Raw genomic sequence first — 14,096 nt, 5'->3', positions numbered from 1 at the left:
CTGTTCTATAGTCTCGACTATAGACTATTCTATAGTCTCAACTATAGACTATTCTATATTCTCGACTATAGACTAGTTTCAACTATAGACTGTTCTATAGTTTCGACTATAGACTGTTCTATAGTCTCGACTATAGACTGTTCTATATTCTCGACTATAGACTGTTCTATAGTCTCGACTATAGACTATTCTATAGTCTCGACTATAGACTGTTCTATAGTTTCGACTATAGACTGATATAGTCTCGACTATAGACTGTTCTATAGTCTCGACTATAGACTATTCTATAATCTCGACTACAGACTGTTCTATAGTCTCGACTATAGACTATTCTATAGTCTGGACTATAGACTATTCTATATTCACGACTATAGACTATTCTATAGTCTCGACTATAGATTGTTCTATAGTTTCGACAATAGACTGTTCTATAGTCTCGACTATAGACTGTTCTATAGTCTCGACTATAGACTATTCTATAGTCTGGACTATAGACTATTCTATATTCTCGACTATAGACTATTCTATAGTCTCGACTATAGATTGTTCTATAGTTTCGACAATAGACTGTTCTATAGTCTCGACTATAGACTGTTCTATAGTCTCGACTATAGACTATTCTATAGTCTGGACTATAGACTATTCTATATTCTCGACTATAGACTATTCTATAGTCTCGACTATAGACTATTCTATAGTCTGGACTATAGACTATTCTATATTCTCGACTATAGACTATTCTATAGTCTCGACCATAGATTGTTCTATAGTTTCGACAATAGACTGTTCTATAGTCTCGACTATAGACTGTTCTATAGTCTCGACTATAGACTGTTCTATAGTCTCGACTATAGACTGTTCTATAGTCTCGACTATAGACTGTTCTATAGTCTCGACTATAGACTGTTCTATAGTCTCGACTATAGACTGTTCTATAGTCTCGACTATAGACTGTTCTATAGTCTCGACTATAGACTGTTCTATAGTCTCGACTATAGACTGTTCTATAGTCTCGACTATAGACTGTTCTATAGTCTCGACTATAGACTGTTCTATAGTCTCGACTATAGACTGTTCTATAGTCTCGACTATAGGCTGTTCTATAGTCTCGATTATAGCCTATTCTATAGTCTCGACTATTGACTGTTCTATAGTCTTGACTATAGACTGTTCTATAGTCTCTATTATTGACTGTTCAATATTCTGGACTATTGACTGTTCTATAGTCTCGATTATTGACTGTTCTAAAGTCTCGACTATAGACTGTTCTATAGTATTGACAGTAGACTATAGTTTCGAGTATAGTCTGGTCTAAAGTCTGGTCAATAATCTGGACTATAGTCTGGTCTATAGACTCTTCTATATTCAGGTCTATAGCCTCGACTACATAATGGTTTTTACTATCTACTATGATCTGGTCTATTGTCTAGAATGTAGTCTAATCTACAGTCTCGATATTAGTCAGATCTATAGCCTCGACTACATAAGGATCTATAGTCTGATCTATAGTTTTGACTGTTGTCTGATCTACATAGTCTCGACTATAATCTGGCCTATTGTCTCGTCCATAGTCTGGTCCAAAGTCTCGACTATAGTCTACTCGTAGTGTCGACTATAGTACGGTCTATAGTCTCAACAATAGTTTGGCCTTTAGTCTGGTATATAGTCTGATCTATACTTAAGATTTTAGTCTGATTTACATATACTCTCGACTATTGTCTATTCTAGAAACTATCATTCTTTTTCTAAGCTAGTTCGAAGGACCACAGATTAATTGAAAGGCTGTTTCTTATGTATGCTGATCCGCTCAGCACAAATCATTGTCACCTGTTGTCTTTTAAAATCTCGATTTTGTACAAAATATGAGAAATCTCCCACAACTTGTAATAACATTTTCATAAGAAACAATTAATAATCTCACCTCATCAATCAATAATAATAAAACATTTCAAAAAAAATTCTCTAGAAGAATACACATTTAACAAAAGAAAACTTCAACCATAAATAGTTCCAATTAATATTTATCATCTTCATAGAAAGGAAAAAACAACAAACACAATTTTTTTTTAAAACAAATGACAAAATCAAATTTCTTTTGAATGGGACTGACATAATGATGATAGAAGTGTGTAGGGTCTTGAGCTTAAATACTAAGCAAATATATATAATTTAAAATATTATTCATCAAAGTATATTAAACCTTAGAATAGCCTTAGTTTCGATTCATATGAGACTTTTCGACGTAAATATGGTTTCTCTTTTTATATATATAAAAAAATCGTGTCTAAATGATAAGGTTTGTTTATGAACATTTTATAAAGTCATGCAGGGTAATTACTGAGTAATACAATTAAAATATATATTTTTAGTTTTAAATTAATATGCGTAACAGAATCTTGGTTTTATTAAATTGCACAAGATTGTAACTGCAGTAATATTGAGGGAAAAATAATAAAAATGAAGAAAAATTCAAAACGGGGAAATTTGAAAATGATAACTACTAAAAAGTGTGTCACTATAGTAAAACTAATAAGTAAGAAGTGGGGAAAATCCCATATGATGAAAGGTTATATTTAGAATAAGTGTGATGTTTCAATGACTAAATATTTTAACTTTATCTAAAAGATAACGTTTTAAGCTACCAAAAAAAGAAACAACGAAATTGTTGGCAATTGTGTCATAATTTATTGCTAAATGATCAAAGTTTATTGAAGACTTTTGATATTTTATCAAAGCCTTTATGAAATGAAATCATTTTATAAAGTATAAATTTAAAATTTTCGACTATAGTCAGGTATAGTGCCTTTACTAGAGTCTATTTAATCTCTACTAAAGTAAAGGTTTTAATCTTGACTATAGTCAGGTTTTCGTCTTGACTATAGTCTACCGTATTATCTCGACTATAGTGTATGGAATCGACTATTGTCTGCTCTCTTCTTTTGCCTGCTTTAATGTCTTGACTACATACTATTTCTAAAGTCTGATCTATTATCCCAAGTATAGTTCGATATCTTGTCTCGACTTTAGTCTGGTATATACTTCAGACTGGAATCGAATCCAGATTCTCGACTATAGTCTGGTCTACAGTCTCGTCTATGGTCTGGTCTATAGTCTCGACTAGGGTCTTGCCTATTGTCTTGGCTATTGTTTGGTCTATAATCTCGACTATAGTCTGCTCTATAGTCTTAACTATAGTCTGGTCTATAGTATCGCATATGGTATGATCTAGAGCCCTGCATGAGTAACTCTATTTGCTACACACAATGAGTGACTCATTGCTTTGCACTCAACTCATTGTTTGTTTAGAATAGTATTTACAAAGTTTTGTTATACTCAAACGTTGTGAGTACTATCAAGTGAATGTGCAACTACATTCAAATCGAGCGAGTAAACAATTTGTTTATGTTAAAACAATACAAAATAGATTGTTTGAATCGAATGAATCGATTCAAACTTTTTCTTGAATAAATGGTGAAAATTTTGAATGCTGTTAAAACTAGTTCCTGTGGCCCGAATTCGCTGAAATTTGGTAGTCTTGAGTACAATTGATGACAAGATAATATTATGTTCGAATATTCGAAATTAAGTTCGAAAATTCGAAGTTATGTTCGAAAAATTTTTTATGCTTTTAAATTATTCTTTGAGTCCAAAAAACTAAAAAAAAAATTTTTCGAAAATTCGAACTCATGTTCGAAAAAAATTTAAAGCTGATAAAACCAGTTTCCGTGGACCAAATTGGCTGAAATTTGTCAGTGTTAAGTACAGTTGATGACGCTACTATATTATCTTCGACTATTCGAAATTAAGTTCGAAAATTCGAAGTAATATTCAAAAAATCTGTTAATTTGTCGAACTTAAAAATTGTTTTGCTTTCACTCGATTCACTCACTGTATACTACTTGAATTGAATCACACAAACACTCTCATTACTTGTTTCGTTTGAATTGAGTATTGACTAACATTCCTTATTTTCAAATATACTATTCATTTCATTCATAAAACAATGAGTGAGTCAAACACAGTGTTTGAAAAAAATCAAATGTTTTAATTTATTATTTAAGTCACTCATGCAGGGCTCTAGTATGATCTATAGTCTCGACTCTTGTCTGGTCTATAGTCTCCACTATAGACTGGTCTATAGTTTCGACTATAATCTAGTCTATAGTTTCGACTAGAGTCTAGTCTATAGTTTCGACTATAGTCTAGTCTATAGTTTCGACTATAGTCTAGTCTGGTTTATACTTCAGACTGGAGTCGAATCCAGATTCTCGAATGCCGGTTGATTTATAAACTCGACTTTTTATAGTCTGATCTCGACTATAGTCTGGTCTACAGTCTCGACTATGGTCTGGTCTATAGTCTTGACTATAGTTTGGTATATAATCTCGACTATAGTCTGCTCTATAGTCTTAACTATAGTCTGATCTATAGTATCGCATATAGTCTGGTCTATAGTCTCGACTATTGTCTGGCCTATAGCCTCCACTATAGACTTGTCTATAGTCTATAGTTTCGACTGTTGTCTGGTCTAAAGTATCGACTATGGTCTGGTCTATAGCCTCGATTATATACCTATAGGTATATAATCTCGCCTATGGTCTGGTCTATAGTCTCGACTATAGTTTGGTCTATAACCTCGACTATAGCGTGCTCTATAGTCTTAACTATAGTCTGGTCTATAGTATCGCACATAGTTTGGTCTATAGTATCGACTATTGTCTGGTCTATAGTCTCCACTATAGACTTGTCTATAGTCTATAGTTTCGACTATTGTCTAGTCTAAAGTTTCGATTATAGTCTAGTTTATAGTCTATAGTTTCGACTATTGTCTAGCCTATAGTCTCGACTATAGTCTGGTCTATAGACTCGACTATAATCTAGTCTATAATATCAATTATTGCTTGGTCTACAGTCTCGTCTATAATATGGTATACGGACTGAACTGACCTATAATCTCGACTATAATATGGTCTATAGTCTCGACTATAGTTTGGTCTATAGTCTGGTCTATAGTTTTGACTATAGTCTGGTCTATAGACTAGTCTATAGTCTTGATTATAGTCTGGTTCAGAATCTCGACTATATATGGTCTATAGTGTGGTACATATTTAGGCTAAACTAGTCTCTAATCTTGACTTCAGGTTTATAATATCGACTATAGCCTGGTCTTTAATCTGCTCTATAATTTCAGTTAGACTCTGGTATTGATTATTATAGTCTACTTTATAGTCTGGTATTTTGTCTCTACTAGGGTCTGCTCCATAAACTCGGCTATAGTTTGATCGACAATCTTCCCTATAGTATCATCTATTATCTGGTCTCTCGCTTATAGTGTAATCTGGTCTATTGTCTCTTATTTCGTCTATTGTCGAGTTTCGACTATAATTTTGTCTTTAGCCTAGATTATAAACTACACTACTGTCTTAACTATAGTCTGTTTGTTCTAGACTCTTGACTATATAATTACTTTTATAAATATATTTAATTTTTGTCTTAAAATAAGTACTAAAACAAATCTTAATTCATTTATAAATAAGTTTCAACAAAAAAAAAAAGTTATAAAAATGTGCAAATATTTATGTGGAAAAAAATATGAAAAAAATCACGTTTTCTAAATTTATGCAACTCATAATAATGAATTTATTTATTTTTGTAAAAAAAAAACAACAACAAACCTAAAACAAAAATAAACATTTAAAAAATATATTTAAAAAAAATCATTGTTTTTATTTCTTCATATTTTTAGCACTAATTTTACTTAAATTTTTCTTTTTTAATTTATTTTCTTTTTTTCCTTTATTATCATTTTGCATTAAAGAAAAACAAATAAAATTTTTATTAAAATTTTTTGTTGCTTTATTTTTCTAAAAGAAATTCTTAGAATTTTTACTTAAGTCATGACATAAATTTATACATTTCACTTGTGTACTAAAAATTATTATATATATTTTTGTTTTTGTAGTTGTTTTTTTTTCGAAATTTACATGTCTACTTTTTTTAAACATGCATGACTCTCTCAAAGGTGTAGATTCTTAAAAATATTATTGACGTTGTTGACACTTGAGTGTAGAAAAAGTGTAGGCTGATTTTTGTTTTTTTCTCTCGGTTATGATAAAAAACAGAATGTCTTTGAGTTTCAGGTGTTTTAGAAAGAAATGGAAGTCACAATGTAGCGTTTTTTTAGAAAGGGAATTTTTAGTAAAAATTCGGATTTTGCATTAAAAACAGAAAAATCTCGTTTTAGTGAAAAATTGGTTTTTTAATGAAAATTCTAATTGTAAATGAAAAATGGATTTTTTTTTTGTGAAAAAATCACATTAGTATTGAAAATTTGGATTTTTAGAAAAACATTGAAATTTTAGTGAAAAATCTGATAAGACGATATGGTAGGTTATACTACTCGAAACTATCTATAGGCGAGATTAGAGAGACATTAGTTCAGACTACACTATAAGCGTGTCTTCAGAGCAGATAATAGATGATACTATAGTGAAGATTGTAGACCTAAATATAGTGGAGTTTATAGAGCAGTCCCTAGTCGAGACAATATACCAGACAATAATCGAGACTATAAATTAGACTATAATCAATATTAAAAATCAGACTCCTACCGAGATTATAGAGCAGATTAAAGTCAATAATATAGTCGAGATTATAATCCAGACTAAAGTCAAGATCATAGACTAGTTCAGGCTATATACCGGACTACATACTATATAGTCGAGATTATAAACCAGACTATTGTCGAGATTAAAGACTAACATACAGACCAGACTATAGTCGAAACTATAGACCAAATTATAGTGCAGACTATAGACCAAACTATAGTCAAGACTATAGACCAGATTATGGTCGAGATTATAGATCGGTTCAGTCTATATACCAGACTATATACCAGATAATTGTCGATATATAGGCTAGACTATAGACTAGACTACAGTCGAAACTATAGACTAGACTATAGTCGAGACTATAGACTAGACTATAGTCGAAACTTTAGACTAGACTTTAGTCGAAACTACAGACAAGACTATAGTGGTAACTATATACTATAGGCCAGGCAATAGACGAGACTCTAGACCAGGCAATAGTCGAGACTATAGACCAGACTATAGTCGAGACTATAGACCAAACTATAGTCGAGACTATATACCAGACTATAGTCGAGACTTTAGTTGAAACTACAAACGAGACTATAGTCGTAACTATATACTATAGACCAGACAATAGACGAGACTCTAGACCTGGCAATAGTCGAGACTATAGACTAGACTATAGTCGAGGCTATAGTCGAGACTATAGACCAGACTATAGTCGAGACTTTAGTCGAGACTATAGTCGAGACTATAGACCAGACTATAGTCGAGACTTTAGTCGAAACTATAGACGAGACTATATACTATAGACCAGACAATAGACGAGACTCTAGACCTGGCAATAGTCGAGACTATAGACCAAACTATAGTCGAGACTATATACCAGACTATAGTCGAGACTTTAGTTGAAACTACAAACGAGACTATAGTCGTAACTATATACTATAGACCAGACAATAGACGAGACTCTAGACCTGGCAATAGTCGAGACTATAGACTAGACTATAGTCGAGGCTATAGTCGAGACTATAGACCAGACTATAGTCGAGACTTTAGTCGAGACTATAGTCGAGACTATAGACCAGACTATAGTCGAGACTTTAGTCGAAACTATAGACGAGACTATATACTATAGACCAGGCAATAGTCGAGACTATAGACCAGACTATAGTCGAGACTATAGACCAAACTATAGTCGAGACTATATACCAGACTATAGTCGAGACTTTAGTTGAAACTACAAACGAGACTATAGTCGTAACTATATACTATAGACCAGACAATAGACGAGACTCTAGACCTGGCAATAGTCGAGACTATAGACTAGACTATAGTCGAGGCTATAGTCGAGACTATAGACCAGACTATAGTCGAGACTTTAGTCGAGACTATAGTCGAGACTATAGACCAGACTATAGTCGAGACTTTAGTCGAAACTATAGACGAGACTATATACTATAGACCAGACAATAGACGAGACTCTAGACCTGGCAATAGTCGAGACTATAGACCGGACTATAGTCGAGACTATAGACTAGACTATAGTCGAGACTTTCGTCGAAACTACAGACGAGACTATAGTCGTAACTATATACTATAGACCAGACAATAGACGAGACTCTAGACCTGGCAATAGTCGAGACTATACCCCAGACTATAGTTAAGACTATAGAGCTAATTTTGTAAAAAATTTGATTTTTACTGAAAAATTGGATTTATAATGAAAAGTAGCTTGAGATCAATCTGTTTTTTCCTAGTAAATTTGCTTGTGATCAAGCCGGTATTCATCTAGAAAGGTTTCATGTGATCCAGCAGGTTTTCGTCTAGAAAAGTCGCATATGATCATGTTGGTTTTTGTATAGAAATGTTGCTTGTGATCAAGTTGGCTTTCACCTAGAAGAGTTGCTTGTGATCAAGCTGATTTTTATCTAGAAAAGTTACATGTGATCAGTTTTTGATCATGTTGGTTTTTATCTAAAAAGTTGCTTGTGATCAATATGGATTTTACCTAGAGAAGTTGCTTATAATCAAGCTAAAGGTTTTCTAGTAAAGTTGCATGTGATCAAGCTAGTTTTCATGTAGAAAAGTTGCATGTGATCAATCTGGTTTTTGTCTTGGAAAATTGCTTGTGATCACGCTGGTTTTCATCTAGAAAAGTTGCTTGTGATCAATCTGGTTTTCGTTTAGAAAAGTTGCTAGTGATCATTATGGTTTTTGTCTAGAAAACTTTTTTGTGATCAATCTAGTTTTTCCTATAAATGTTGCTTGTGATCAAGACGGTTTGAATTTAGAAAAGTTGCTTAGAAATGTTGCTTGTAATGAAGCTTATTTTCTTGTGATCAAAGGAGTTGTTGTATAGAAAAAATTGCTTATGTTCAAATTAGTTTTGGTATAGAAATCTGACTGCTTAGTTCAATTCTTCAGTTGTCAACACTGTTTTTAAGCAGCATGACCAAAGTGAAAAAAAAACACAATAAAAAACCTAGCAAAACAAATCAAATAAAATTGTATTTATTCTGTAGTTGTTATTGTTGCTTTCTATTATAATAGAATCAATACAACTACTTTTAACTGTAAACCAACTAATAAATGAGTAAAAATTAGCTCTTTTCTTCTTATAATTGCTCTCCCATTCTCTCTAAAGACGTTTTATACGTGTAAATGTTTTCCTATAGAATTCTATAACTCATACGTATGGTTGAACGTTTCTATGAACATGTATGAGTATTTTTATAGAGTATGAGTGTTTGTCTTTGAATTTCTATTATTTTGACGTTTTTTATCATTTGATGTTAGCGTTTTTTTTTTATTCTCTAGCCAGCAGTTGACTGGTAGACTTTTGCGATTTTGTAAATGATTGAATCAAAACGAAATTAAACGAACGAGCGAACGAACGTCAAGCTAAGCAACGTGTGTGTTGTATGAAAATTAAGAAGAAAAAAAGACGCCGGAATTGAAATTTAAATTGAATATTTTAAAACGAAAAAAAAACGGGAAAATTTTCAAACGAATAAATCTTAAAAAAAAAATAAAGTGAAAATTTTAAAATCTAAAAAAATCTTACAAGAATATTAAAAAACAATTAAATAAAAATAAAAGAATTAAAAATTAAATAATAAAAACGACAAAAAACCACCATAAAACGACAAAAATTTTAATGATTTTTTTCTTTAACAAATAAATCTTCAAAATAAATTAATATTAATTAAGCACACGAGTTATAATAAAAAAAAAAAACGAAAATATTTTTAAAAAATTTCTAAAGGTATTAAAAACGGAGTAAACAAAACTTAGATATTTTAATGAAAACAATAAATTATAGAATCATCGTAGCAGCTAAACTTGTTGGTTTAAAAAAAAAAATATATATAAATCTTAAAAATTTTATACAACTTAATCAAAACAGATTTGTTGTGTTTATTTCTTATTGAAGAAAAAATTTACGACAAAAAAAAAAAAAAATAAATATAAAAGATATTTTTATAAATATTATTATCAGATGTATGTAAGATGCTGATGTATAAATAAAAGAAACAGCAGTTATGGAAAAGAATAAAATCTTAAAAAGTTTTCACAAAAAAAATTTCATGATAAAATTTTACTGAAATATAAATAAATGTTCGAATTTCCAACTAAACTGTAGATAAACTTTCGTACAGATATGTTGATTGTGATCAAAGTGGTTTTCATCTAGAATTTTGCATGCGATCATGCTGGTTTTTGTCTTGGAAAGTTGCTTGTGATCATGTTTTGTTCAACTAGAAGAGTTGCCTGTGATCAAGCTGGTTTTCATTTAGAAATTTTTTTTGTGCTCAAGCTGGTTTTTGTTTAGAAAAGTTGCTTGGGATCAAATTGGTTATTGACGTAAAAGTTGCTTCTAATAAAGCTGATTATTGACCTGAAAAATTGCTTCTAATCAAGTTGGTTTTCGTCTAGAATTTAGCTTGCGATCCAGCTAATTTTCATCTTGTAAAAGTTGCTTGTGATCATGCTGAGTTTTGTCCAGAAAAGTTGCTTGGAATCAAGCTGAGTTTTTGTCTAGAAAAGTTGCTTAGAATCAAGCTGGTTTTCATCTTGAAAAGTTGCTTGTGATTCAGCTGGTTTTCATCATGAAAAGTTAAAAGCATCTTTTCAAGCTGATTTTTTGTCTAGAAAAGTTGCTTGTGATACAGCTTGTTTTCGTCTTGAAAAGTTGCTTCTGATCAAGCTGGTATTTGTAGAGAACAATTGCTTTTAATCAAGCTGGTTTTCGTCTAGAATTTAGCTTGCGATCAAGCTAGTTTTGTATCTTGGAAAGTTGCTTGTGATCAAGCTGAGTTTTGTACAGAAAAGTTGCTTGGAATTAAGATGGTTTCATCTTGAAAAGTTGCTTGTAATCAAGCTGGTTTTCATCTTGAAAAGTTACAAGCAACTTTTCAAGCTGGTTTTTTGTCTAGAAAAGTTGCTTGTGATTCAGATTGTTTTCGTCTTGAAAAGTTGCTTGTGATCCAGCTGGGTTTCATCTTGAAAAGGTGCTTGCGATCAAGCTGATTTTCATCATAAAAAGTTACTTGTATTCCACTTGAAAAGTTGCTTGTAATAAAGCTGTTTTTTTCTAGAAAAGTTGCTTGTGATTCAGATTGTTTTCATCTTGAAAGGGTGCTTGTGATCAAGCTGGTTTTTGTAGAGAACAGCTGCTTGTGATACAGCTGGTTTTCATCTTCAAAAGGTGCTTGTGATCAAACTGGTTTTTGTCTGATAAAATTGCTTGTGATCAAGCTGGTTTTCATCATGAAAAGTTGCTTGTGATCAAGCTGGTTTTTGTCTAGAAAAGTTGCTTGTGATTCAGATTGTTTTCATCTTGAAAAGGTGCTTGTGATCCAGCTGGTTTTCATCTTGAAAAGTTGCTTGTGATAAAGCTGGTTTTTTGTCTAGAAAAGTTGCTTGTGATCTAGCTGGTTTTCATCTTGAAAAGTGGCTTGTGATAATGCTGGTTTTTTGTCTAAAAAAGTTGCTTGTGATCAACCTGTTTTTTGTCTAAAAAAGTTGCTTGTGAACTAGATTGTTTTCATCTTGACAAGGTGCTTGTTATCAAGCTGGTTTTGTCTCGGAAAGTTGCTTGTAATCAAGATGGTTTTCATCATGAGAAGTTGCTTGTGATCCAGCTGGTTATCATCTTGAAAAGTTGCTAGTGATCAAGCTAGTTATCGTCTAAAATTTTGCTTGCGATCAAACTGCTTTTCATGTTGAAAAGTTGCTTGTGATTAAGCTGGTTTTCATTTTGGAAAGTTGCTTGTGTTCGTCATGAAAAGTTATAATAAAAAAAAAAACGAAAATATTTTTAAAAAATTTCTAAAGGTATTAAAAACGGAGTAAACAAAACTTAGATATTTTAATGAAAACAATAAATTATAGAATCATCGTAGCAGCTAAACTTGTTGGTTTAAAAAAAATATATATAAATCTTAAAAATTTTATACAACTTAATCAAAACAGATTTGTTGTGTTTATTTCTTATTGAAGAAAAAATTTACGACAAAAAAAAAAAAAAAAATAAATATAAAAGATATTTTTATAAATATTATTATCAGATGTATGTAAGATGCTGATGTATAAATAAAAGAAACAGCAGTTATGGAAAAGAATAAAATCTTAAAAAGTTTTCACAAAAAAAATTTCATGATAAAATTTTACTGAAATATAAATAAATGTTCGAATTTCCAACTAAACTGTAGATAAACTTTCGTACAGATATGTTGATTGTGATCAAAGTGGTTTTCATCTAGAATTTTGCATGCGATCATGCTGGTTTTTGTCTTGGAAAGTTGCTTGTGATCATGTTTTGTTCAACTAGAAGAGTTGCCTGTGATCAAGCTGGTTTTCATTTAGAAATTTTTTTTGTGCTCAAGCTGGTTTTTGTTTAGAAAAGTTGCTTGGGATCAAATTGGTTATTGACGTAAAAGTTGCTTCTAATAAAGCTGATTATTGACCTGAAAAATTGCTTCTAATCAAGTTGGTTTTCGTCTAGAATTTAGCTTGCGATCCAGCTAATTTTCATCTTGTAAAAGTTGCTTGTGATCATGCTGAGTTTTGTCCAGAAAAGTTGCTTGGAATCAAGCTGAGTTTTTGTCTAGAAAAGTTGCTTAGAATCAAGCTGGTTTTCATCTTGAAAAGTTGCTTGTGATTCAGCTGGTTTTCATCATGAAAAGTTAAAAGCATCTTTTCAAGCTGATTTTTTGTCTAGAAAAGTTGCTTGTGATACAGCTTGTTTTCGTCTTGAAAAGTTGCTTCTGATCAAGCTGGTATTTGTAGAGAACAATTGCTTTTAATCAAGCTGGTTTTCGTCTAGAATTTAGCTTGCGATCAAGCTAGTTTTGTATCTTGGAAAGTTGCTTGTGATCAAGCTGAGTTTTGTACAGAAAAGTTGCTTGGAATTAAGATGGTTTCATCTTGAAAAGTTGCTTGTAATCAAGCTGGTTTTCATCTTGAAAAGTTACAAGCAACTTTTCAAGCTGGTTTTTTGTCTAGAAAAGTTGCTTGTGATTCAGATTGTTTTCGTCTTGAAAAGTTGCTTGTGATCCAGCTGGGTTTCATCTTGAAAAGGTGCTTGCGATCAAGCTGATTTTCATCATAAAAAGTTACTTGTATTCCACTTGAAAAGTTGCTTGTAATAAAGCTGTTTTTTTCTAGAAAAGTTGCTTGTGATTCAGATTGTTTTCATCTTGAAAGGGTGCTTGTGATCAAGCTGGTTTTTGTAGAGAACAGCTGCTTGTGATACAGCTGGTTTTCATCTTCAAAAGGTGCTTGTGATCAAGCTGGTTTTTGTCTGATAAAATTTCTTGTGATCAAGCTGGTTTTCATCATGAAAAGTTGCTTGTGATCAAGCTGGTTTTTGTCTAGAAAAGTTGCTTGTGATTCAGATTGTTTTCATCTTGAAAAGGTGCTTGTGATCCAGCTGGTTTTCATCTTGAAAAGTTGCTTGTGATAAAGCTGGTTTTTTGTCTAGAAAAGTTGCTTGTGATCTAGCTGGTTTTCATCTTGAAAAGTGGCTTGTGATAATGCTGGTTTTTTGTCTAAAAAAGTTGCTTGTGATCAACCTGTTTTTTGTCTAAAAAAGTTGCTTGTGAACTAGATTGTTTTCATCTTGACAAGGTGCTTGTTATCAAGCTGGTTTTGTCTCGGAAAGTTGCTTGTAATCAAGATGGTTTTCATCATGAGAAGTTGCTTGTGATCCAGCTGGTTATCATCTTGAAAAGTTGCTAGTGATCAAGCTAGTTATCGTCTAAAATTTTGCTTGCGATCAAACTGCTTTTCATGTTGAAAAGTTGCTTGTGATTAAGCTGGTTTTCATTTTGGAAAGTTGCTTGTGTTCGTCATGAAAAGTTGCTTGTGATTTAAACTGATTTTTATTTAGAAAACTTGCTTGTGATCACGTTGGTTATTACCTAGAAAAATTGGTTGCGATCAAGATAATTTCTTTTAGCAAAATTGCTTGTGATTATGCTGATATAGGTCGACATC

At 31.8% G+C, this 14,096-nt stretch overlaps 1 protein-coding gene across 9 annotated transcripts in view; it reads left to right on the top strand.

Annotated features, from left to right (window-relative positions):
• Window positions 1–14,096, top strand: part of LOC119605771 (NAD(+) hydrolase sarm1) — a 68,631-nt gene that overhangs the window by 13,599 nt on the left and 40,936 nt on the right. Inside the window, exon 1 of one of the 9 annotated variants that reach the window (XM_037959067.1) lies at window positions 9,703–9,861. The exons of 6 other annotated variants lie outside the window; for them this stretch is intronic. The gene's annotated coding sequence lies outside the window, so the exon portion shown is untranslated. Of the gene's footprint in view, window positions 1–9,702; window positions 9,862–11,903; window positions 12,013–14,096 lie in introns of those variants that run through there. 2 more of the 9 variants (XM_037959069.1, XM_037959068.1) reach the window with 2 other exon arrangements.

The sequence above is a fragment of the Lucilia sericata genome, unplaced genomic scaffold (genome assembly GCF_015586225.1).
Source record: "Lucilia sericata isolate MDLA Ls3-8-SP2 unplaced genomic scaffold, ASM1558622v1 Contig000517F_arrow, whole genome shotgun sequence".
Classification (NCBI taxonomy): Eukaryota; Metazoa; Arthropoda; class Insecta; order Diptera; family Calliphoridae; genus Lucilia; species Lucilia sericata.
Note: the sequence above shows the minus strand (reverse complement) of the source record. Positions and strands in the feature narration are given on the sequence as shown.